This window comes from Phasianus colchicus, chromosome 1 (genome assembly GCF_987193195.1).
Source record: "Phasianus colchicus chromosome 1, bPhaCol1.hap1.1, whole genome shotgun sequence".
NCBI lineage: Eukaryota > Metazoa > Chordata > Aves > Galliformes > Phasianidae > Phasianus > Phasianus colchicus.
Genome location: NC_143436.1, coordinates 19,301,048 through 19,326,170, shown reverse-complemented (window position 1 = coordinate 19,326,170; position 25,123 = coordinate 19,301,048). Strand labels below are relative to the sequence as shown.

Sequence of the window (25,123 nt, the reverse complement as noted above, 5' to 3'; positions counted from 1 at the left end):
GGTTACCATAGCGAAGATGGCGACTTCTCAATGGTAGTACCAACTTATTTATATGTCCAAAGTGGTTGAGTTAGCTCTTCTTCGAACAGCAGATTCTGGCTCTGCGATCTCAGCAGAAACTCCCTTGTTCCCATTTTCCTGGCCTTGCCAGCAGATAAGAGGGAGCAGGGATGCCCACCTGCATCCTGTTTTTCACAGGACATGATGGTATCATTTCCCAGTTTTCCTGTACCAAGCTTGAGCTATTTAATCACAGGCCAGATCTTTCGCCAGTAAACACTCCTGAGCACTCTCTTCTGGAGACAAGCAGCTCTGGAGGAAGGTGCTTTCAAATGTCCACAAAGTGATGTCGTTTGTTACATGGTAGCACCCATCATTTGCCTCCTCAATAAATCAATCAGAGTCTTATCACAAGAAATACCTCAGGAAGCAAACTTTGAGCCAAAAAACTAAGAAAGATTCTCACAATTTGTAACAAAGCATTTTCATTTCTAACTTTTAGATACAATTTAATTTTAACTGAATTTTCTTGAAGTAGGAAAGGACAAAGCCGATCTTACCTTCATACTTTTAAGAAGTTCCTTCTAATTCATTGGCACTGATGTTTGAATGAAGTAGATTTTTCGGTTTGTCTTGGATTTTAACTTTTCTTCTATTTAAGTCTTCCCTTCAGATAGCCAATTTCATGATGCCCTATCTTTAACATCTCTGTCATTTTTTTTTTTTTCTTCTGAAATTCTAATACTAGAATAGAGTATTTTACAGGTGACTATTCTCTGTTTTAGTTTTAGTTTTAATTTTTAGACCTTCTTTTCCCCCACCTGTTATTCCTTCTCTCAGCAGTCTATAACAAGCCTTGTGGAATCACAAAATGTTCTTTCCCCTAATCTTATAGGGAGTACTGTATTCCTAGGCAAAAACTGCAATGCAAAGAGGATCTGGAAAGTATTTACCACTGGCTAATGTTGATGATGTATGTTTCATGAGGCTAAGATTCTCCTGGGACAGCCCTTAAATGATCAGGTTTCTCTACTGGGCAATGGATGTTCCTACCTGAACTTGGTGCCTTCTTGCTTCTCTAGACTTGTGGATTGATTGTTGATGGGCTAGTGGTTCCTGGGATGGGAGTAAGTGTGGACATAGCATTTATATCTCAGAGTCTACTACTTTACAGTGACCAATGACATTCTTCGAGCTGTCATAAATGATACCCAAGTGTCTTTCCTAGGTACTTCAATTATTTAAAATATGGTTGTGCGCATAAATAAAATTAATTTCTGAAAATCTGTCAGTCATACATGGAATTGCTAATACATACAGTTGTAGTTAGCCACAGATTCAAAATAACTGGCAATAATCTGAATATCTGATAAATCACCCACCAGGTAGAGTTGATTCTCCAGTGTGTATTTTAGCTCAGTGAACATTTAAAGCATTTAGATCTATAATACATATTAACATATATTATGGAGCTGTGTTTTAGTTCTCCTGCTGCATACAGACAATATATCCTCAATTATTTAAAAAGTAGAGATAGTTTAAGTAGCTACCCTCTAATTCAAATAGAAGTATCAAACAAGTTTTCTATATTCTGTAAGTAAAACAAAATAATTTCCTGACGTAATTTCTTACAATTTTGTATTTGTTGAAGGACAATTATACTTTTGTCATTTAAGTTTTTCTGGGATTAATAACTCTTACAAATGTGTAAAGCAGTAGCTGATGTTAATTTGCAAAACCACAATGGACGAGATCAGCTTCTTTATCTGAAGGAAGATGGTGTTGGGAAGTTTGGAACATTTGTGTGTAAATGACAATGAATCTTTTTGTTTGTTTCTGTTTGTACTGTAAGAACACAATGAAAGATGTTCCTTGCATGCTGCCCCAAATCTATTGCAGGTTTCAGATATCACACAATAGCCACTGAGAAGCCTAGATATTTTTGAGTTGACAGTTAGTGCTGTCATAGCTGACTAGTTTTATGAAATGATGGGATTGTCAGAGTCTAAATTTAATTTTCCATGACCTTGAGATGGAATAGCTGTAAGATTTGTAAAAAGAAATAGAAAACCATAGTTTTAGGCCATGCAATTTTGTCTTCGGTGAGATTAGAGATCATTTTTTGAAAGTAAATGTTTTTCATTGTTAGCCTAGTATGTGTTTTTGTTTTGTTTTGTTTTTTTCTATAGCATTTTTTTCAAATAGCTCCCTGTAATTTATCAGTTAATACATTATGTTCCAATTTTGCTGGTGCCTTGTGGTCATTTTGTAAAATCAGCCCAAGAAGATTCCACTTTGAGAGATGCAGTTGTTGATTAAGAGCTTGGGATATCAATAATATTTTAATTCCAGCCCCAGGACTTTTACTGGTGATACAACTACAGGTATTTTGTTTCTGTTTATTTGTTTTATTCAGTACCTAGCTCTTTTCTTCAGAGCACATAACAGTAGTGAAGCTGTAGCACAAACTACCTTTATGTTGGAGATACTACAAAGATCACAGGGCCTTCTGGAAAACTCTTGAGTAGAAAATTGCATATAAAATCATAAGCAAAAGTTTACAGGATGGACAACAGCAGGTAATCCAATTTCATTTTAAAAAAAGTTTCCCTTTCCCAGTTTATTATTAGTAGAGATATTTAGGTTGATTTCAGAGCAAAGATATTTGTCAACATTTCTTATCAGGAGAAACTGTCGTGTTTTTCTCCCGATTCCATTACAAATGCTGTCTACTTTATGTAAGCTGTCAGTCCTATATGCTTCGAAAAGTAGCAAAAAGGTGATTTCTGTCTTGTTCTCCTGTCTGTCATAAGTTTTAAACAGGTGGCTGTTTTCCTTTGCTCCTCATCTGCCGTAAAAAATATCTAGAAAGATTTTATAACAGATTGTTTAACTGCAGGATGTTACTTAACATTTCTATCTGCTGGTGTGTAAGGCTTGATGGAATGTGAGGGATATCATAGCAGTTTTAACATTTTCAAACTGAAACCTTCAAAAGTGATTATTCACTAAGGAAATATGACTGAAACCAATGACGTGAATAAGTTGATTAGCATATTCAGTGACATATTTTTGGATCTATATATTAATTGTCTCTGCCAAACTTGTTAAAAAAAAATAAAATAGCAAGATGGACAGCAAAACAGATTCACTAAGATAGTCCTTGGCCTTCCCATCATGATTTGTTTTGCTGTAAAAAGATGTTTGTTTGTTCAGGCTTAGGAGACATTGTTTGTACAGTTAATGTCAAAGCTACTAATCTGGAAAAAATACACTGTCTGAAGAGTACTTGAGTGCATATCTCATCTTTTTCTACTGCTTTGGAATAGTTGTAGATATCAAGAATGTTTATTTTCTGTGCTCTGATTTGTCAGATGATAAGTTCATTTGTCACGAATACTGAAAGAAATGAACACCAGAAAGATCTGTTAACATCAGTGGTGATAATGAAAAAGATGACAGAAGCAAAGAAAATAGATTTTTTTCTGCTATATTATTCTTTCATATTATACTATATTATTCTTTACTGAGGTCAATCTTGTTACCTCTGAAGAGGTAAAGCCTTTGGTTTATCTCACTGGAAGAAGAATGAGACTTTAAATACTCAGAAAAATGTTGTCTTAATAGAGATTTCCTGACATTTTCTAACTTTATATTTTGGAAATTGGCAGGTAGTTTAAAGAACAGCAAAGGGTTTTGTAGTACGAAATGCAGTGACAAGCCAGGAAGGAGTATTTTCAGCAGTTCAATACATCTTGACCATCAGCCAGCAGTGTTCCTATGTGGCCAAGAAGGTCAGTGGTATCCTTGGGTGTGTTAAAAAGAGCATAGCCAGTAAGTCATCCTCTAGAGAGGATCCTCTGCCCTAGTGAGACCACATTTAGAATACTACATCTAGCTCTGGGCTCCTAGAAGGAGTCCAGCAAAGGGCCACAAAGATGATTAAGGATCTGGAGAATCTCCCATATGAGAAAAGAATGAGCAACCTGAGTCTGTTCAACCTGGAGAAAGAAAGACTGAGAGAGATTCTTATCAATGCTTACAAACATATAAAGAGCAGCTGTCCAGTGGATGGGGCAAGACTCTCTTTGGAGATGCTCAGGAAAAGCACAAGGGGCAATATGCACAAACTGAATCACAGGAAGTTCCATCTTAACATGAGAAAAAACTGCTTTGAGGGAGACAGAGCATTGGAACAGCCTGCCCAGAGAGGTTGTGGAATCTCCTTCTCTGGAGATATTCAAAACCCACCTGGACTCTTTCCTGTGTAACCTACTCTAGAAAACCTGCATTAGCAGAGGTTTGGACTAGGTGATCTACAGAGGTCCCTTCCAACCCCTACAAGTCTGTGATTCTGGAGTGTGGAGTGTATCTGAAATCTACTAGGGGTTTTGGTATAAATGGACTTGTATATTCTTGGAAAGACTGAATCAGTGAGAGATTTATGAGAAGTGAAAGTGTTGTTTCTGAGAAGCTAGTGATCTGAGTGACGTCACAGGTGGGAGAGTAGAATAGAAAAAGAATGAGAAAAGAAATGGAAGAGAGGTTAAAGATCTATTAATAACAAAGGAACCAAGTGGAGTGACAGTAGAGAATGTATTAAAAAACCGTGACAGAATGGAAAAATAATGTTAAAAAAACACAAAAAGACAGGAGTGCAAGAGTGAAGAGCTTTTTAGCATGTCACTATCCAGATATGTTTGGAAGGATGGCCCATTGATGCATTTTCCTTCCTGGTAGACCACTACACTGCTTAAAAGGATGGAAACTATTTGAATGCAGTGTAGCAGCTTCTCTTCTGCCTCACATGATCAGTATCTGGAGTCCAGATCATAAAGGTGGCTGCAGCCCTACCAATGAAGTGTGTGAGACAGGAGCAGGAGAACATGAAACATGGATCCCTGAGTGAATTTCTTGCTTTGGACTTAGACCTTATATTACAAAATAGGTATTTGATAAAAGAAATTTTGAAGCATGTTTAAACTTCTCATACTTAAAGATCGCCACCTACTAGGACAGCATGAATGGTAATATACCAAATCGTTTCATAAGTCAGAGTACCCATCACTGTCTCCACTGAAAAATACTATGGTCCAGACCTGACTCCTGGTAATGAACTTAACTAGAAGCGCTATGCTTATTCCACAACTGCATTTTCCAGATGGATGGCTAAATCTAAACTGCCTGTTGGAAACACTCTTGTGCCAGGAACACTTGGAGAGTGATGCTAGCATGAGTGATGCAGAGATTGTGTAAAGATAATTATAGGATCATACCCCGGCTCTGGCACTGTTTCATTTACTTGGGCAGGCCTCTAATCCCAAATTCACTCCAAACTAGAGCAGGAACAATGGTTGTTGTGTTATGGTGCTACCATGCATCATGTTCAGAAACCTGTGTAACAATTCTGGCAGCAATGTTAATATACTGCTTATTTAGATGTTGCATATTCTGTTTTTTGTTTTGTTTTGTTTTGTTTTTTTGTATCTTCATTTTCTTGCCTTTATTTCACTCTGAATTACAACTGCAGGGCTTTTCAAGGAAGATAGACATTGTCAGGTATTTCATCAGGGAAGAAACTGATGTTGAGCCCTAAGGGAGCACAACACAACAGAAACACAGAAAGAAAAGGACCAGAGAAGGGGGAGCAGTCAGTCCAAGAAAAAGTGTTCTGAGAGCCCTGGCAGGCATTTTTTAATACCTCAGAGAAATATAGACCAATGTTTCATTTCTTAGCAAATCTTTTCTTGATGCAGAAAGGCTGGTGGTACTGACAATCAACACTCATCTAGATCTGCTCCTGTTTTCCATGTGAGGATATGAAAAGTACAGATCACACTGAAATACAAATGCTTATTGGAAATACACATTCTTAAATGATATAAAACCTGGGAAGCCTATCCAGTGTTAAGAGTAAGTGGCTAGAGAGCATCTCTGCTCCCAGAGGTTTGCCTGCTTGGGGGTGTCTTGGGGGCAGCTTAGAGCTGGCACAGCTGAGAGTGGCACATTCAGTGACCCTGGTCACAAGCTCTCAGATTCTGTGGGGCAGCCACGGCTACAGCCGGCCTCTGGTCCAGAGGACGCACTTGCAGCTGAGGCTTCTGCCTTGGCTTCTGTCTGAGCTTCAGCTCTTTCTGCTCCACAGCTATGTGCCTGGCTGCAGACCCCAGTGAGACAGGCCCACGCTCAGGCCAACACCCCAACCTGACCCATATCTGGTGAGATGCTCCCTGCCCAGGGCTGGGGCTGTACCTGCTGACTCCTGGCTGCCCTGCTACCATGCCTTGCATACCCACTCCAGGATGAGTCCCCATCTTTCCAGGGGAACTGCCAGTCCTGGCAAAACTTATACAGTAAGTCTGACATTTTGCATATCTGAGGATATGGGAAATGTTTAGATTGCCATGTTGCTTCCAGTGTAATGTATGTGATGCCCTGATAGGCCCTGCAAACAGCCAGCTATGCCACCTCAGGGAACTCCACAGCAGAAGGTCTTGAGAAAGAAGGTCACATACAATACTGTCCTTTACCTGATGTGTAGCTTAGGAGGCTTCTTGGGTTTCTTGTTTTGTTTTTTTTTTTCCCTTTTCTACTAATTTCATTTCAAAATTAAAATTAAAATTTTAAATGTGTCCTGTGGAGACTAATCCATAATTACATCTGATTCAAAGTGGATATTTTTCCACATATTACTAAAAGTTAAACTTGAACATGAAGAGATAAGGGGTAGGTGGAGAGGGAACTTCATGGGAGCATGACCTAAGTAAAATACATGTGTGCAACCATTTCTGGAACCTGAAAGGTATGCTTGCAGAATTTGAGATATTTTTATCACAATTCCAAAAATGTAACCTTTTCACTGTTTTTCACTTTGGTTAATGTGATATTTTCCCTTTCATAATGAATAAATGTAACAAATGACCTTTAGATTTAACTTGATTAACTTGATTATTCATCATTAAAATATTGTTTGTCATCCTCCATATGGAAAGTATGTAAATTTACTCAGATAGTGGGGATGTGCTGTTCATGCCAAAACAGATAACATTTATATTACTATTTGTTATTTCTGAGTTTACCTCTACATTGTTTATACAAGAAATTTTCCTCAGGAATAATATTATAATAAGATTCTGCAAATCAGTAATTGAGGATTTCATAGTGATTTTTTTTTTTTTTTTTTTTTTGCCATCATTGAAATGCTTTGAAGAGGTTATTTAGCTCATTTAATGCTAAATGCATACATAAACACAAGTTGAAATGCAATTTTATGTTTTATAGTTGGTATGCATTCATTATTTCTTATCTAAGTCATACTTTGTTCTCAATGCTCTTGACTTTACAGAAAGGGTTGTTAAGCACTGCAATAGCCTCCCAAGGAGGTGGTTGAGTCACCATCCCTGGATGTGTTTAAAAACTGTTTGAATGTGGTGCTCAGAGACATGATTTAGCAGAGGGTTATAAGGGTAGTATGGTTAGGTTGCGGTTGGACTTGATGATCATGAAGGTGTTTTCCAACCTGAGAAATTCTGTGATTCTATGATTCTGTGATTTACTGATAATTACTTCATTAAATATTTGCACAGCAACTTGATAACTTAATATAACTTGAGCAATTTACTTCTATTCAGGAATTTTCTAATCAGCTGTACACTGTCCCTGACAACACTTCTAAGCTTTTAAAGTTCATCTTTAATACTTCTAGAAATATCACCATGGATTTTAATGTTAGGAGTTCATGGAGTTTTGAAATTAGGAGATGTCTCCATAATATGTTAACAGACTAGTAATAAATAATGCAGGAATATAGTCATGCCTTGAAGTTCAGTGAAAAAAATGGTTAAATATAATGACTGTCAGCAAAAGACGGACACTTGTTTTTCTGTTTCTGAAATGAAATCTAGTAAAATGGAAATTCTTCCTTCTGAATGTAAAGTGACCGTAATTAAAACTGTTGTAGTTTCCATAGCCAGGTAATTTTGGTAACACACTATTACTCCTGCACAGCTTGAAACACCGAGTATTCATATTCATTTCCATTGCCTCTTTGCTGCCCTCCCATTCATCTCCTCCAGAGTGTTTGTTCAGAAATTTGGCCCCTCAGTTTTGTCCTCTGAGAAATCAGCAGGTCTGCCTGATCCCTCCTCAGAGTGCACATCTAACTGGAAATTAGGGATGCAGTAAGCTATTCTCCGCATTTTAGGGTGGAGTGAATTGCTGTGACTCCGTATGGATCTCAGAGGAAATCTGAATTATGAGATATTAGAATCTGTGAAGGAAGGTACAGAAGTATAATGAAGACTACAGGGTTTATATGTCTGCTGTCTTGAAGTTAGACAAAAAATTAATACTTTGTGGTAACAGTTCATTTCAGTGGCTCCTTCTATATGCTAATTCCTCTAAACAGTGAGGCCATGTTATTAAAATGCTAATGTAACTTCAGTTATCTTTCAGATAATGTGACTAGTATGTGTAACTGAAAATGTAGCAGACCTTAATTTAATGTGTTTATTCACCATTAAAGTTCATCTGTGATGATTTATATTGGTGTACATGTGAAAACATGATTGTATGTCTTTCACAAGTAACCACAGGCTGTTTCAGATTGGTTAAAGTGATTATTAGCGATAAGATATACTTTTTGCTGTCAGTAGGCAGTTTCCAAAATCTGCTGCATTCAATGTGTCACTCTGACTAGCTCAAAGGAGTCCTACTGAGCACAGAAATTGAGAAAGAAATTCTTGGTCTAAGAGGACATACTGAAGAAAAAACGTCACGTGAATTTAAATGACTGGGAAATGGAGAATAAATATTTTTTGTAATTATTTTAAAAATAGTTCAAGCTAGCAGCATTTTATATGACTTTGCAAAGCAAAGACATGTATAGTTGAAAGTTGCTACTTCTTACTGAAGAATCTAAACTCTAAAGTAGTTATTACTAGGATCAAAATGTTCCAGTTGAGGCAAGTGTGAATACATAACTTGAGATAATTTGTTCTTTATAGGCAGGAATTTTTATTTTGTTTTATTTGCTTTCTCTACCTTCATTTTTGTTCAGTTCATCAGATTTTATAAGCGTTAGCAATTTAGCTTCTACCTCTGTCTGCTGAAATGTGATGCATCAGAATATGGTTTGTGAAACAGCTTGCAGTTCCTAAAAGGTTTTCATGTCTTCTCACATGACTCTGACGACTCTGGGCTTAACAGTTGCTTTTAATTAAAATATTGAGTGCACCCTCAGTAAATTGAGTGCACCCTCAGTAAGTTTGCAGATGACACCAAGTTGGCTGGAAGTGTCGATCTGCCTGGGGGTAGCGAGGCCCTACAGAGAGATCTGGACAGGCTGGAGAGCTGGGCTGAAGCCAATGGGATGAGGTTTAATAAGACCAAATGCCGGGTCCTACACTTTGGCCACAGCAACCCCAAGCAACGCTACAGGCTTGGGGTGGAATGGCTTGAAGACTGTGTAGAGGAAATGGACCTGGGGGTGTTGGTTGACGCTCGGCTAAACATGAGCCAGCAGTGTGCCCGGGTGGCCAAGAAGGCCAATGGCATTCTGGCTTGTATCAGAAGCAGTGTGACCAGCAGGAGTAGGGAAGTAATTGTTCCCCTGTACTCAGCTCTGGTGAGGCCGCACCTTGAGTATTGTGTCCAGTTCTGGGCCCCTCACTGCAAGAAAGACATTGAGGCCCTGGAGCGTGTTCAAAGAAGGGCAACAAAGCTGGTGAGGGGTCTGGAGCACAGGCCTTATGAGGAGCGGCTGAGGGAGCTGGGATTGTTCAGTCTGGAGAAGAGGAGGCTCAGGGGAGACCTTATTGCTCTCTATAACTACCTGAAGGGAGGTTGTAGCGAGCTGGGGGTCGGCCTCTTCTCTCGTGTAACTGGTGATAGGACTAGAGGGAATGGTTTCAAGCTTCGCCAGGGAAGATTCAGGCTGGATATTAGGAAATACTACTTCTCTGAAAGGGTGGTCAGGCACTGGAATGGGCTGCCCAGGGAGGTGGTGGAGTCACCGACCCTGGAGGTGTTCAAAGAACGTTTGGATGTTGTGTTGAGGGATATGGTTTAATGAGAACCATTGGTGACAGGTGGATGGTTGGACTGGATGATCTTATAGGTCGTTTCCAACCTTAGTGATTCTGTGATTCTGTGATTCTATTTGTAACTCTATTAATAAAAATATATTGTGTAAACAATGTGTTTTTTAATAAGGTTCAAATAGACTTTCAAAATAGATTTTCAAGTGAAAATAAAACAGAAAAATAGTTACTTACCAGGTGGCACTTTACTTTGAGACCTTAAGTAGAAAGACTGATTTTTTTCTCAGCACTCCCTTCCAGCTCCATTGTTTTCAGATTACCTGTAAAACCAAGTAATTAATTCCGGGCAGGGATCTTATGTCAGGTGACCTTGAACATACATTTCTCAGCTAACACTATTAGCTGAGAGTATGTTACTTTTATCACTTCCACTTTGATGACTGCCCCAACAATGCTTCTGTCTCCCTGAATGTATATCTATGAAAGCTCTTGAGAAGACAGATTACTATACTTATGGCAGAACTCCAGACTAATAAAGGAAAAGGCTGTAGTTATTTAAACCAAGTTCATCTAGGTGTGATGACCATAAGAATGGACGGGCAAGGAAAAATAATGGAAAAGCACGTATGTTATTCTGAAATGTATCTCAGTCTACAACTGTGTTCAGGTCATAGTAATTCATGATCCTGTTGTAATTTATCTGTTTACTAACTTCTCTTTCTTTCAAGTTCTTGTTCACTCTCTCCTTGAATCTATGTACATTTCTTGCAGTCAGCATGGACTTTGGCAGACCGTTCGACAGATCTGATATCCAATCAGAGAACAAACAGCTACTTTTGTTTGTTTTGAGTTTTATTCCTGCTAACTTTACATGGTAGCTTATAAATCTTTGCTGGAAGAGGCAATGAATATTTGAACCCTATTCACCTTCTTTATGGCATGCCTATTTTGTAGATCTCTATTACATCTCTGTAAGCCACCTCTTGCTCAGGTTGAAGGGTGTCAGCCAAACCCATTTTTCTTATGAAATGGTTTGGCCCTACAGAAATTGTGCCATAGCTTTGAAAATCTTTACTGCTTTTCTCTGAATCTTTTTCAGTTCTAAAATGACATCTCCCTTTTTGTTACTCCTCTATCCATCATTGTTCTGTTGCCAACTGTTTAATATTACGCCCTGTTAATGTTTTCATTTCATGTTTTTTTTTCTATCTCTTAAACTTGGTTGATTTAATCAAGCCTGATTTATCAGAGGAAGCAGGTGACAGCAATGAAGATATGACTGTTCAGAAGGATGCAGCAAGAATGTTCACACTTACTGATTTACATGGGGCATTTACCACACAGTTGAGGGAGATGATATGAACAATAGCAAAGCATTTTTTTTGTTGTTTTTTTGTATGAATTAATGTAAAGGATGATGAACATGGGGATTTGAATGCAATTTTGGATATTCAGTGTATATGATGTGATGTGGCTAACTGGATAAAATTCCCTTGTGACTTCTTTTCTCTCCAGTCTCAGCTCTCTCAGACTTTCCACTAGTCCCTCACAATTTTTTGTGGCCCTTTTAAAGACTCTTTCCAGTACATCCTGGTCTCTCTTGTATTGAGGAGCCCAGATGTGGTCATAACACTCCAGGTATAAACTCAGCAGTGCTGAGAAAAGGGCAAAGACCATTTCTGTCGGCCTCTTGATGGTTTGCTTAATACAGCCTGGAATGCCATACCTTCTCTGTGGGAAGGGCACACTGCTGGCTCATGTTCAAATTATTGCCCATCAAAATCCCCTTTTCTACTAGTCTGATTTCTTGATGGGTGGCACCCACCATCTACTGATGCCTGAGGTTGTTTTTTCTCAGACACAGAACTTTTGAGGTTCTTATCATCCCGTTTTTCTAGCCTGCAGAGATTCCTGCAGCATGGTGTATCAGCCACTCCCTCTAGATCTGTGTCATTAGTACACGCTGAGGGTTCAGTAACTTCCACTATCCAGATATTTAGTGAAGGTGTTAGACAGTACTGGACCCAGTATTAACCTCTGGCATACACCATTAGTTCCTGGCTTTCCTATAGACTTTATGCTACTGATGATAACCTGCTGCACCAGTTTTCATTCCACGTCTCACAGTATGGACATTTTCATGGTAGATCTGTGGCTTGTACTGCCTGCATAATGTTTTTTCCTACCATAGTGACATAAGTCACCCAGGCTACTCATCATCCTTTTGATTCCTCTTCCCCTCCAACTCACCCTGCTCTCTGGTTGGGGACAGTGGGACAGACATGATGGGTCTCCTTGCCTGATGAGTCCCCTGTAGCTCTGTATGCCTGACCCCAGGGACTTGCTAATCCTTGCCAATCCTTCACACAACTCTTCTGATTCAGCAAGACTCTTTGGAGGAATTTTTGCTGTTTTGTTAGATGAAGGGTTTTAACAAAAAAGCTTTCCTTCACTTTGCTATTTGCTCCTCAAATCCTTTCCTGGTCGGCACAGAAATAATTTTAGTATCTAAAGTGTCAAAATATACGAGTATTTTCATTTTATTTATTTCTGTACAGCATTTTAAGAAATACATTCTGTTTTATAATGGCATCTTTTACCTTGCTGAATAGTTATGCTGACTTTATTTTTTCATTTTCCAAACCTTTTTAGGAGGTGACATATACTCTTACTATGTTCACTATATGGCATCATTCAGAAATCTCCACGCTTCTGGGAAGGGTTTAATTGTCTTAACAGTTTCCTTTGGCTTCATTTTAAAGAAGCTTCCTCTTTTTTTCACAGCTTTCTTCTCTGAAGTAGAGTGCAGCAGTAGTATATCTTTAGCTCTTTGTTGTCTCTGTCTTGATGTTGAAACTAAGTATATTCAGATCAATTTTACATGGTGGTACTTCTGCTTCATAAGCTTTCCCCTGTAAGATTTTGAACCATTCTATACATTACTCACTAACGAGATTATTACAGACTTCAGTTCTTTCTGTAATTCTTCAGGGAAATAGCATGCTAGTTTGAATGCCCTTAGGTTTACAAGAAAACTGAATGTAGCACTCCAGTGTATGCATGAACTTACTAACAATCAAGCTGCTATTGTAAGAAGATGCATAGCAATTTTCTCTCTAGGCGTCTATAAAGTGAAAAGAATGATCTTGCATTCTTTTGAAAAAAAAAAAAAAATCTGGAATGTGCCTTCTAAGAGAGCATTGTGTGTGGAGTGTACTGAAGATAAAGATGCTTTTGTGAAGCTGTGACCTAGTATCTGAAGTGTAACAGTGGTTTTGTATGCTCACTGTTGCTTCCTTGCTTGCTCTAAGTGCTTTCCAGGCCATTTTAAATCGACATTTAAATACCCAGCAGCCACTTTAAATAGCCTTTCCTACCTTTCTTCATACACTAAACAGAAATTTTAACACAGATATTGAACTGTGAGTTCTGGTTTCTGTGCATAGGCCCAGTCACCTAAAAATCAGGCATTTGAGCTGTAAGCAGCTAAGTCTTTCAGGTTTCATCTTTTAACCATAAGCTTCAGTTTAGTTTAGTCAAGCAATAATTAATGGTTTTTTTTTTTTTTTTTTTTTTTTCTCAAGGCAAACACAACTCAGCTCCATTATGAACATTTTAGGCAAATTTTCACATGGATATTTTAATTTGTGGAGTATGACTGCAATAATATTTGAATTTGAATGATGACTGTTAAGTATCCTCTACCCTTGCCTTCCTGAGTGTTGTGATATATTCAATGTTGCTAATGGCAATAGTTAAATAGAAAATCGGTTTCTAGGATCTCAGAAATGCATACTAAGCTGTATGAACAGTATTTCCTTTCCTGACAAGGATTCAGTTATAATATTTCAGGCAAATCTAGATTATCATCAGCACAAAGGTGCCACTGCACTGGTACAACTGATACAATGAAACAAATTTATGAAGAAAGATTCCACTGTGGCAGTCTGACAATCCCAATTTGAATTAGTGACTTTATGAGAAACAGTCCAAAATCAAGTCATTAGTTGTAAATGCAGATAGCCTTATTTAAAAATTCAAATGTAATTTACACATATAAAACTGTTACTATAACTATAAATGCATTCACAATCTTTCCTTGAAAAACTGAATTTTTGAATCAAATTTTGAAGCATGAGACAGAGTAAAAATCCCAAAGCAACCAGGCTCTTTTTCCTACATCTAGTATGCCTAACTATGAAATACAGTATTAAAATACAACAGGAATTCCTGACATTAATGACTCTGACAGAAAGGGAATGTGATTTAAAAGCTTCTGAAACTTGTTCTCATTAACGGGAGCCTGAAGTTATTTACAGTAATTTAGTGTATACCAAATTTTGGATAAGGCTATGTCTGGGAGTAGAAACTGCAATAAAACATGTAATAGCTTTTAAATTTCAAGGAGCACAGCGGAATAATACCTATTTACTCTCACACTGTGTTTTCCTTTAGCAGGGTCTTTCATTCTCATCACCACCATCAATATTCACACCTGTCATGGTCTATTTGTGCCTTAGTTTATTGATATTTTCCTCTTTTCCAATCTTCTTGTTTATATATTTTATCCTAAACATAAGTATTTTTGGAAGCATTTATTGGATACAATGCTCTGAACAGTGAAATGTTATCTTACATTTACTCATTCAGTCTATGCAGAAGTATTTGTTTAATTTGAATTCTAAAGCCCTTTTGCAATTTTCTAAAATCTGTAATAATGCAACATCTCATTTCATTCAAAATGTATTGATGCCTTTGCTTCAAAGATCATCACAGAAACTTTTGTAGAGATCTGAGTACACTTCTTTGCAACTGAAGTAATTCATTCTGTCTTAATGTTTTCACTTTTAACTGCTGTATTCTGAAACCCTTTTCAAAGAGTAATGGACACATTCCTCAGCTCTTATTTATGTTTAATGATCTGAAATATCCTCTACACATTTATAAAGCAGTATTTGAAATGGAGTGAAACAGAACCTAAATGTTTAGAAAACATTCCTTTAGCAAGAGGGAAAATAAAATGCAGAGTATGAAAATTATTTGCTCCAAACCATGTCAAGTCAACTTCACAATTATAGCTGGAAAACATAATACAGTGCCTCTTAAATCAGTGTTCAGTCCATTGGCTTTTTCTGTCAGCAGTGGTAACTCCCTGCTGTTGCCTTCTGGTTATGAAATACTTCATAAGACATCAGAACACTCTGAAATGACTAACCAGAAAAGAATTTGCTTTGGTGAATGTGGTTTTGTTTCAGCAAGGCTGACCTTTGAATCAGTTCAGTCCATACCTCAATCACAATTTTTTTATTAGCTCTATTATTATTATTCTAGCAGCAAGCTCTCTCTTTTTCAGTAGTTATCTTTTGCTCTGCTGTTGCTCACAGCCCCTGCTCTTTGAATTGCTGAAGTCTATCCTGTTTGCCAGGGAAGGAGTGTTAGAAACTCAGCCCATCACATGGTCTCAGGTAGAGAAGTCAAGGTCCCAAATCTACAAGTGGCTGCCCTACAGACCACCAAAACACAGAGCATTTCTAGCAGATTCAGTGATCTATTTGCCCTCACTCTGTTAGAAACTAGAGTGTTCTTTCTGACTTCTTTCAAATGAACTGTCTTTCCGGCAGTTTTCTTTAGTCTAAGTTGAACCTGCAAAGTCCACTTTCAACTGCTACAGTTGCTGGAAAGCAAGTACTCTATAGTTCTTTATTAGAAAAACGAACATGTCAACAGTAGAAAAGCCCCAGAAGACAGGAAAAGTAATACCTGAACTCACAAATCAGGAATATTGTATGAGACTATCACAGTGAAGCTAATGCTCCATGTTATAGAGAGCCATATATGCTATGGTCTGCAGTTCTTTATTGGCCAGCTCTGGGCAGTTTTCTATTCACTCTAAGCACTAATTTACCTACATACTCTCAAGGGTGTCCACAGACATCAAGTATTCTCTGTGATGAAGGCCTTTGAAGAAATTTGGGCCATCCAGATATCCCTCTTAGTATCAATTGAATGTCTAAACTGCTAGCGTCATTCTTGATCCTAAGGAATTCCTACAAAAGAGACCACTTCTCTACTAATACCATGAATTCTTGATCTGTGAATAAAGTTTCAAAATACTATATTGTGTTCATGAACAATGGAGTACGGAAGGAAAAAAACAGAAGACAGAATTGGACAGTAGCTGCCCCTGGCTGAAACATACTTTTGTATGAAAAAAAGTTTCTGTGAATGTCCCCTGTTCAATGCTCTGGAACACAAAAAGGCCATATTACATATCCATAGAAATCAATGTAAAAGTACGAAATAACTATGGAGTATGCATAATAAGACAAACTGTGAACAGTTTTTAATATCAACTAAGAACTGCAGAGTATTCTGGTTCAGCAGTTCTCAGTTTATGATTATGCAAGGATGAAATAGATGTTACAAATTTGCAAGAAGTAGAAAATTAAGAGTAATGAAATTGCATGATCACCAGTCAAATCTCCAAGATATAATTTCACTACCCCTCTGGTATTCCTTTTACTGAAACAGTGTGAAGGGGTTATCAGATTCTGCGATCGATGTGTGATAAGCATTTATATTCTTGCAAAGTATAGATTAAAATTTAGCTGGAAGCTTTAAAATCCAGTGATGGAATCCATGCCCAACATAGGTGGCAAATATGTCTGACAAGGAAGAGAGGTTATTTTGCCTGCTGAAAGAAATGACACATGTAGCTGAGGTACTACCATCAAGACAGCTTTGAGCACAGTGAAAGATGCAAGAAACGTATAATCAGAGAAAAGAACTATAATTTTCCAGAAAAAGATAGGGAGATTGAGAAAAGATTATTTAACAAGACAAAGGAGCACTCAATTTAAGTGCCTGACATATACATTCCTGCACTGACATTGCCTCCTTGAGAGAGTGCTCCTTCCAACAGGTTGCTCCTTCCAGCTGGGGTTGGAGAAAAGCATTCTGCAACAGAGAAGACTTGCAGCTCCCATGCTGTTTTGTTACAACGTTGGGGGAGCACATTCACTGCTTGCGTCCTCACTTCTTCCCATTCTTCTCTTCTCTCTCATGTAGGAAAATCCTCCCACCAGGGCAGAACAAGTTCTCATTACCTTCTTTTTTGGCAGACTATATGATCCTTCCCTACCTTGCTAGGCTATGAGCAACTCTCTTGATGCTCCTGGCCTGAGGAGCCTGACCCATCTTTTGACTGCCTAGCTGCCCTACTTTTCCCTCTAATATCTTCCATGCTGCTCAGAGAAGTGTAGATCTTTACCCTGTGCTTGCCCCAGTGTGAAAATATGGTTATTTTCAGGAAGTGATTATGTAACATTTTGTTCCATATTCTCCTTCTGAGCTAAGTGTTCTATTAAATTTATAAAGAGCCAGTCCATGCTGAGACTGTTTATGTTCATTCTGATGCTTTTCTCTTAAAAGAGATAGCAAGGGGATTAAGAAGATAATCTTGTCTGTTTTAGTGGACTGCAAAGCAATAGAAATGCTCACCTTTTGAAATTCGTTGGGCACAGATAAAATTTCTGACCTTGACTCTGACTATGACAGTAGTGATAGAATTATAGGACAGTTGATGATTATAAAAAATATTACAAAACCAGAGCCCTTTCCCTTGTGGTAGAGTAAATGAGAAAAGGATGGAGATGGAAGATGAGACAAAAAGTGCTACATCAAAGGTGTGTTGTGAATGATTTTTTGGTGGAAAAATTCATAATTTTTCATATGGACTTAACTTTCTATTAGTAAAATGCAGTGAATTTTCAGACAGCAAGTTAATTACAGCACTATGAAAACACACATCTAAAAATCAAGCTCATATTTCATGATATAAGGTGGTCTTGTACAAGATTTTATTCCCTAGTCAGAGAAAGAAACACAGACAGGAAGGGATAGAAATTTGAGTGAAATCAATCAGATTTGCAAGAGCTTTTGAGCCTGTAATGTATTATCTCATTCTATGAACATATATTTTGCATCTTATTTAAAAACTAGGTAATAGCTGTTACTGCAATCTAATGTTTTGTGCTTTGCAGCTTCAGTAAGTGAAAAGATAAACCCGGAGTGGCTCCTTAGTGTGCCTTTTGGAAAGGGGTGAGTTTGATGAACTGTTGTTTCTATTTTTTTTGTGCGTAACCAAGGATTTCTACATTCAAACCGAGGCCTCTATCTACCTTTAACAATATTATAACTTTTCTCTCCTCAAGACTTGCTGCTGTCATTCTTTCTTATTATTATTTGAAAAGATTTAAAATTGTATTCCAGTTCCTCAGCCTATTTGTCCCAGCACTGCTAGTTCTTTTTTCTGTGTTTGGCAGACACAAAACAGATTAGTGATTCATTATATTCAGTGTTCCTTATGAACGTATATATATTTTTTGTATTTCTCTGTATAGTAACACTCAAATATTTTCATGTCAAATTACATGCCAAGGAATATCTAATTAGCTCTAGATTCTAGAGAGAATCTAATTTTCATGGTAGCATGAATGCATAATGTCATTTTTCACTCCTTATTCCTGCATATGGAGTAGATTTCCCTCCCATCCTGGGTCCAGCCGAAGCAGTGTTAACAGCACACTGATGTTTGTTTGTTGTTGACTGATGGCAGTGCACTCGGGGTTTCCAGTTCTCTCCCTCATCCCACTTGGGTAGAGAGTGAGCAAATGACTGGTGCTGAACTGCTGCCAGGTTAAACCACAACGCCCACTTAAACATAGCTAGATCTCAACAAATCTGTCAGAATAACTTGACTAGTGACAATCTAGTTCAATATTTATTTAATGTTCTCTGTGAGTTTTCAGATGTGATCTTTAGAAGACCCGGGTGAATCAGACTGGCAAAAGGCGTGTTGAATCAATTACAAAAATGAAACATGCAGTACTGTATGCACAGTGCACTGTAAATAGCTAGCTTCCAAAAATAGCTGCTAAGTTTTCAGGTAGCAAACTGTTCTTAGACACCCATCCATGCCCTCTCACATCTCAGTACTTTCACTTGTTATGTGAGTGACTGTGAATGGCATGGGGAAATAGGAGGACAAGGACAGTAAAAAGATTGTGAGTCTTAAAATTTTAAAGAAAAAGAATATCCACCACACTCTGTCTTGATCTTCTTGCACAAAATCAAAAATAGTCCTAGAACTTTAGGATTGAATGCAGAGGTTAGTTCACTGTAAATCCATCTCTCTGCTCTCCATCTGCCCCAGCTAGTAATCATTCCACCCTGGTTACACTTGGCCCTTATTTACAGATTGCCTGTAGATTCTTTGAACAATCACATGTCAATAAAACATATATTCACTGAATTTCTCTCAAATCCAGCCCACTTCAAGTCTATGCACTTCTATTCCTGTACTCAGCACTGAAAGACACTTTATTCTTCTTCTGAAACCTTTCTTTCTGCACTGAGATCATTCTGTGACCTGCTAGAGTCAGAGAACCATCTATCTGACTTCCCTAGAGAAGGCTGAAAATCTCTTTTCTCCCCCAGGTTACACTCTCTGCTTAACTTACTGACACACAATTTATTGCAAGGTCAGAAGCAGCAGCAACAACCTGGAAAAGACGGCAACTCACAACTTAGTATTCAGTGGGATAAATGGAAAGGAGATCCACAGAATCCACATCCCTGGCATGGTCAGCATGTGTTGCAGAGGTATGCAGTGGCACTGAAATATTCTGAACACTATCCTGGTAATATCAGACCAAATTCTTTGCTGGTACGAGGCATCCTTCATGTTACCATAGATCAGTCACATTGTCTTGTCTTTGCAGTACAGCTGACATACAAAGGTTATGAATAAGCACTAAGCTTCACTTATTCCTGACACTGTACTCACTCCTTCTACTTGATTGCTGGTGACAATATCAAATGATCCCATTTTTTTTCTTATCAGGGGAATGAAACAAGTGTCAATCTTTTCCTGCTGGTGGCCTTGTTTTATACCTTTTTTTGCCTTGCATTTTCCCACATTGCACAATGTCCTCAAGGGGTGTACAAATGGAGAATATAGGGCAAGATGAAAAACTACTATTCTGTCATTAAAGTAAAAATATGGATAAGCTATAAAAATGTGGGCAATTTCCAGTGTAGCCTTTAGATTCTAAAAAGTCAAGGAATTTATTTTATTAAAAAATGTCTCAAAGGAATAAAAAATTTAATACTAATTTATTCTGCTAAATTTAATCCCATAGACTTTCCCATCTAGTTTGAATGACATAGTCTTATGTTCAGAATGCTTTTAGGTCAAAGTGCTTTTAAAATGGGTGATATTCTTCCAGATTTGAATGTTATCTAATGGATTACTGTACTGTAGTACTACTTTTTGTTCAGTACTAACATTTTGGTAGGTCATATTCTAACATGTCTCTGTCGTAATACATATATGGCCAGTTTTAGTTAAGATCCAACTATATTTACCATAATTTCTTTACTCATTTCCTTAAATTCTTGTAAATTCAATGCTTATTTACCTTGCTACTCATTCTGATCAACTGTGTGGCTTGATTGCTCATCCCTAATGAACATTTATTCACATGAATAACTTAAATGGCACCAGTGTGGGAGCAAAAGAAATGCAAAATAATAAATGCTTTCAGAGTTTGATGTTCTAATCAAAATTCTCATTTTCATCAAAATATTTTCTGGCTATGAATTTGAATACCATGAAACAAAAATATTTGGCACTTTGGTTATACTAGCATGCACTTTGTAAGATTCTATAACAACGTTAGCATAACTGTTACATGTCATATCAGTTAAAGAGAGTCTTATGACTAGTTCTTGGTATGAAATAATACATTTACTTAAATCTACAAACTGTAAGATTGTAATAGTGGAACACAGATGAAAAAAATGTTTACTGTTAATGTTACACTTAATGAGATGCCTTTCATTGGTTACTTCAGCATCCCTTTTGTATAGGTGAAGCTGAGACATTTTATAGATTTGCCACAGTGGTTTTGTTTGTGTTGTATAGGATGACTGTTTTGATCTCCTTCCACATCGTACTCAACACTAGGTCCATGTCATAGATCAAAAGCTATGACCTGCCCATATCATGTCAAGTTAGAATATTCTAGTCTTGCATAATTCCTTTTTATTAAAGCTTCCACCTGCCTTCATTGAGTGATAAAACACCACATGGTGACATAAAGTATGAACACTCTATTCCTTTTCTATAGGTCATCTGAATAAGATTTTGATTGTATACCTCATGAAGAACATTCCTGTCTAAGTCCCTCTTCATCCTGTTGTCTCTGCTGAAGATATTTTCTGAGCTTATTATGAAAAATGAAAGGAATGTAATCTTCCATATAGTGATAAAGATCCTTTCCATATGAACATCATATGTAGATTCATATGATTCAACCTCAAATGCAAATAACTGTAACAGTTGAATGGCATTCTTCACTCATTCTGCTGAAACCTAGCTTGGTACACTCTTTAACATTAAGAGTAAATAGCGAGGCCGGACTCTTTTCAGTGCTATGTGGAGACAGGACAAGGGGAAATGGCCAAAAACTGGAGCATAGGAAGTTCCGCACAAATGTGCGCAAGGACTTCTTTACGGTGAGGGTGACGGAGCACTGGAACAGGCTGCCCAGGGAGGTTGTGGAGTCTCCTTCTCTGGAGATATTCAAGACCCGCCTGGACGCCTACCTGTGCGACCTGGTGTAGGGATCCTGCTTTGGCAGGGGGTTGGACTCGATGATCTCTGGAGGTCCCTTCCAACCCCTACGATTCTGTGATTCTGTGATTCTGTGATTGTCATACTTGGTCAATATTGATATCACATTTCCACAGGAAAGCAATTCTGTTTTTGAAGCAGAGAAGGTACTTCCAGTTTGCTCTAGTATTAAACTGAAAAATTATCACTATTAAATATTATTATCATCTATGTTATCAATCTTGAAGTATACCAGTCTGAAGGTTGCATCTGGGACTCCATACATACACCAAAATATCACTGTCTGAACTATTTTCTTTGTAAGAGGAAATAATAAGGAAGATAACTCCTATCACCAGCTTTTTCATGGCTCATTTATAATGTTCACCAGAAAATTTGGAATATTTCCCTTGTCACTTTTATTTTTTTGTTACTTGATATGTACTGCACACCAACAAATATTTCTCCCCACTTCTTGGTGTTAATTTTCAATATCAAGAAATAAGGGATCTAGTTTTCAAACAATGTATTAGAACTCCTTGATCATAATTCAGCTGTGAGTGAGAAGGACTTTTTTTTTCTGTGTTCAATTCTAAAACTAAAGAGGATTCAGAGTAGTTATTCTGACTATTTTCCCCTTCAATTGATTCATCAATTTTAGTTTATGCACTTTCTCACTGATAGAGGCTCTTCTGCCATGGTTTGTATTTTACATTCAATTAGAGTATATTTTGTTGTCTAGAAGAAAGTTTACTAAAAGCTTGGCTTCGAGATTAGTTCAAATGTGGTATTCATTGAACACACTTAATCTTCTAAATTCCCAGCTATTGATTTGCAGAAAAAGAAGCTTACATCTGTTGATGGAGATTTATTTCTGCAGTCCAAATTGATGATGACCCTCATCCTATCATATTGTTGACCAATTTTCTCTCCTCCTTTCAGGGACAATCCATCATCGTGATAAATTTTGCATTACTATGTTTCAAAATAAACTTTGCCATTGTAAAACACTGCTTCTTGCTAGTATGACATCACCTATAACTTCAAGGTATAAAAAAGTACAATGAAAGCATACAGATTAAATGCTCCTGTTCACAGAACAAGATTTAGTACTGTTTTCAAAAAGTGTTGGCATGTTTTCATATTTACCTACCATGAGTCCCTTCATTTTTGCTCAGTGAAATAAAATGTTTTCTTTTCATAAAAAAACACAAGGGGGCAGTTTAGGATAACAAACGAACAAATGCATAATAGAGCTCTGTTTTAAAAAGCAACCTCTCTCAAACTTCAAATTTGTGTTGCACAGATGTACAGATTACCCTTAACATACCAAGACTTCTGATCCAGACTTACAGGCATGAAAAGTACAGACATTTAAATAGAGTATAGGCCTTGAGTCAATGAAAATAGAAGGGAAGAAAAAACTCATACTGACTGAGAATGTTGGAAAGAATCTACATAGATCAATTAACAGAACAGACTAGACAATGTTTCAGTTCACAGTTTTAATGTAATAGACATCAGTGCAGACAACTTGCACCATAGCACTGAGACAGACTAGAATTTCTATATAATTTACCTTGCTTCCTGTAGAAAGTCTTGCTAAACAGAAAGAGTTTGGAGAATAGACTAAATTATTTGGAGAAGTATCAGGTAGGAATAAAGCCTATGCAAAGAATAACTAGATGTGCCAGCTGAAAGTTTTGTCTTCCTATGAATACAATGCCAACAGCTTCTCTTGATTCTTGGAAAGCTCTTAACATTTTTATTCTCATGTATTCTACTTTACTGCAATACAGTATTAGTTTCCGCAATACTGCTTTGCCAAGAGTACCCCATAGCAATTCACAATTCAATAAAGGCTTGTAGATCTGTTGCTGTGTGCCTTTGCTTAATGTTTATAGTGAGTAAATAGGTAAACCTAAAGGAAGGTAAAAATTTTCATTGTAATACTTGGGAAATTGAGGTAGAAGATGAAGAGTTAATGTTTGAAAGCATATCCCCAGGCCTGCCATGTGTTCCTATCACCTTCCAGTGTGCTGGAAGAATTATGGAATACGAGAATCCCCAGGAGGAATTTGGCAGACTGGATGGATTGGCATTCATTTTACCTTCTCCTGTGGCAGTGCTAATGGCACAGGCAGAAATGTTGTCTTATTTCAAATACTCCCATGGAATTGTTCTGTCCTGCCAGTCAGTGGCCAGAAGCTGGAGCAAAGAGAGTCTTGAGTCTGAACTCTGCTTAATGATTAGCTCTTGCATAGTGAAGCATAGGGAAGAAGAAATAATGAAGTTCAAGTATATCTCTGTGCTGTCAAGCTAGAAATTGGCTAAAGGTGAAAAGCTCAAATACCACACTGTTTCCAAAATGCTAGGATTGGATTCCTCTTCAGTAGCAATGAGCTGATTCTCTCTTCTGAGGGTAGCATTATAGGGAAAATAAAACTGGTGATACACAAAGGTAGCTCTGTCTCTTGAATGCATCACAGTATTACTGTATCATTAGGAACAATTTTGGTGCTCTTCTGATTGCTTTTGGAACTACTTAGAAAATGACTTTTGTAACATGGGACTTTTACTGACTATATTTTTTTCCTGAGTTGATTAGAGAAAGTATAGAACACTGTGAACATGTGTAGTAGCAAGACCAGTCCTAAACCTAAATCCTTTACTAAACCTGAGGTGGCATTAGATAGAATTAAATAATTCTATCCTCATAGCTCTGTGGTCTCAGTAGCTACCCCATGATTTCATCAGGGAATCATTTGGTAGGAACTCATGGAGCCCTAACACTATTCTGCAATAAAAGCTTCTAAAGTGAAAATTCAGATTAGATTAGAATGTCCAGCACCAATGCATAGGGATATATTTTCCATACACTATGAGCTTCTGTCAAATGTAATGGTCGTAGGGTCTGCAATCCCTCCTATTTATTTCCTGAAGAGAATGCAATCTAATCAGCTTTTCCTTTTCGAAAGTAGAATTGCCTCTGCATGGTATCTTGCAAAACAGGATAAGTATCTGTCAAATGAATAAAACAAAACTAGAAAGAACACAACATCCAGGAGCAGCTGGTAATTGTTGTCAATGACAGGGTACTTTCACTACACTTGGATTATTTTATTTTATAACTAAGAAGGGGAGGAATATTAAAAAGGTTCACTTTAGCAGTTTTTGCATTTCTTCCAAAACATAATGTCCTCTTCAGATTTGCTACTGCCTACTCACAGTGTATTCCTTATCTAACACTTAAGTAATTGTTATAAACCATTTCCGTCTGTGATTTACTTTATGTTTTCTACTGCAGGTGACGGGTAATGTATCTTCTCTACTGCTATGAAATTTTAAAAAATGTCCTGGAAATGTTATGAACAAATGCTTGCAAAGAAGGGGGCAGAAAGAAGTG

General features: G+C 37.5%; 1 long non-coding RNA gene across 1 annotated transcript; it reads left to right on the top strand.

The window, feature by feature from the left end:
- LOC149919432 (uncharacterized) lies at window positions 1–25,123 on the top strand. Its single transcript, XR_016463573.1, has 4 exons — window positions 1–33; window positions 18,083–18,140; window positions 19,539–19,703; window positions 25,025–25,123. It is a non-coding gene; the product is annotated as an uncharacterized LOC149919432 (long non-coding RNA).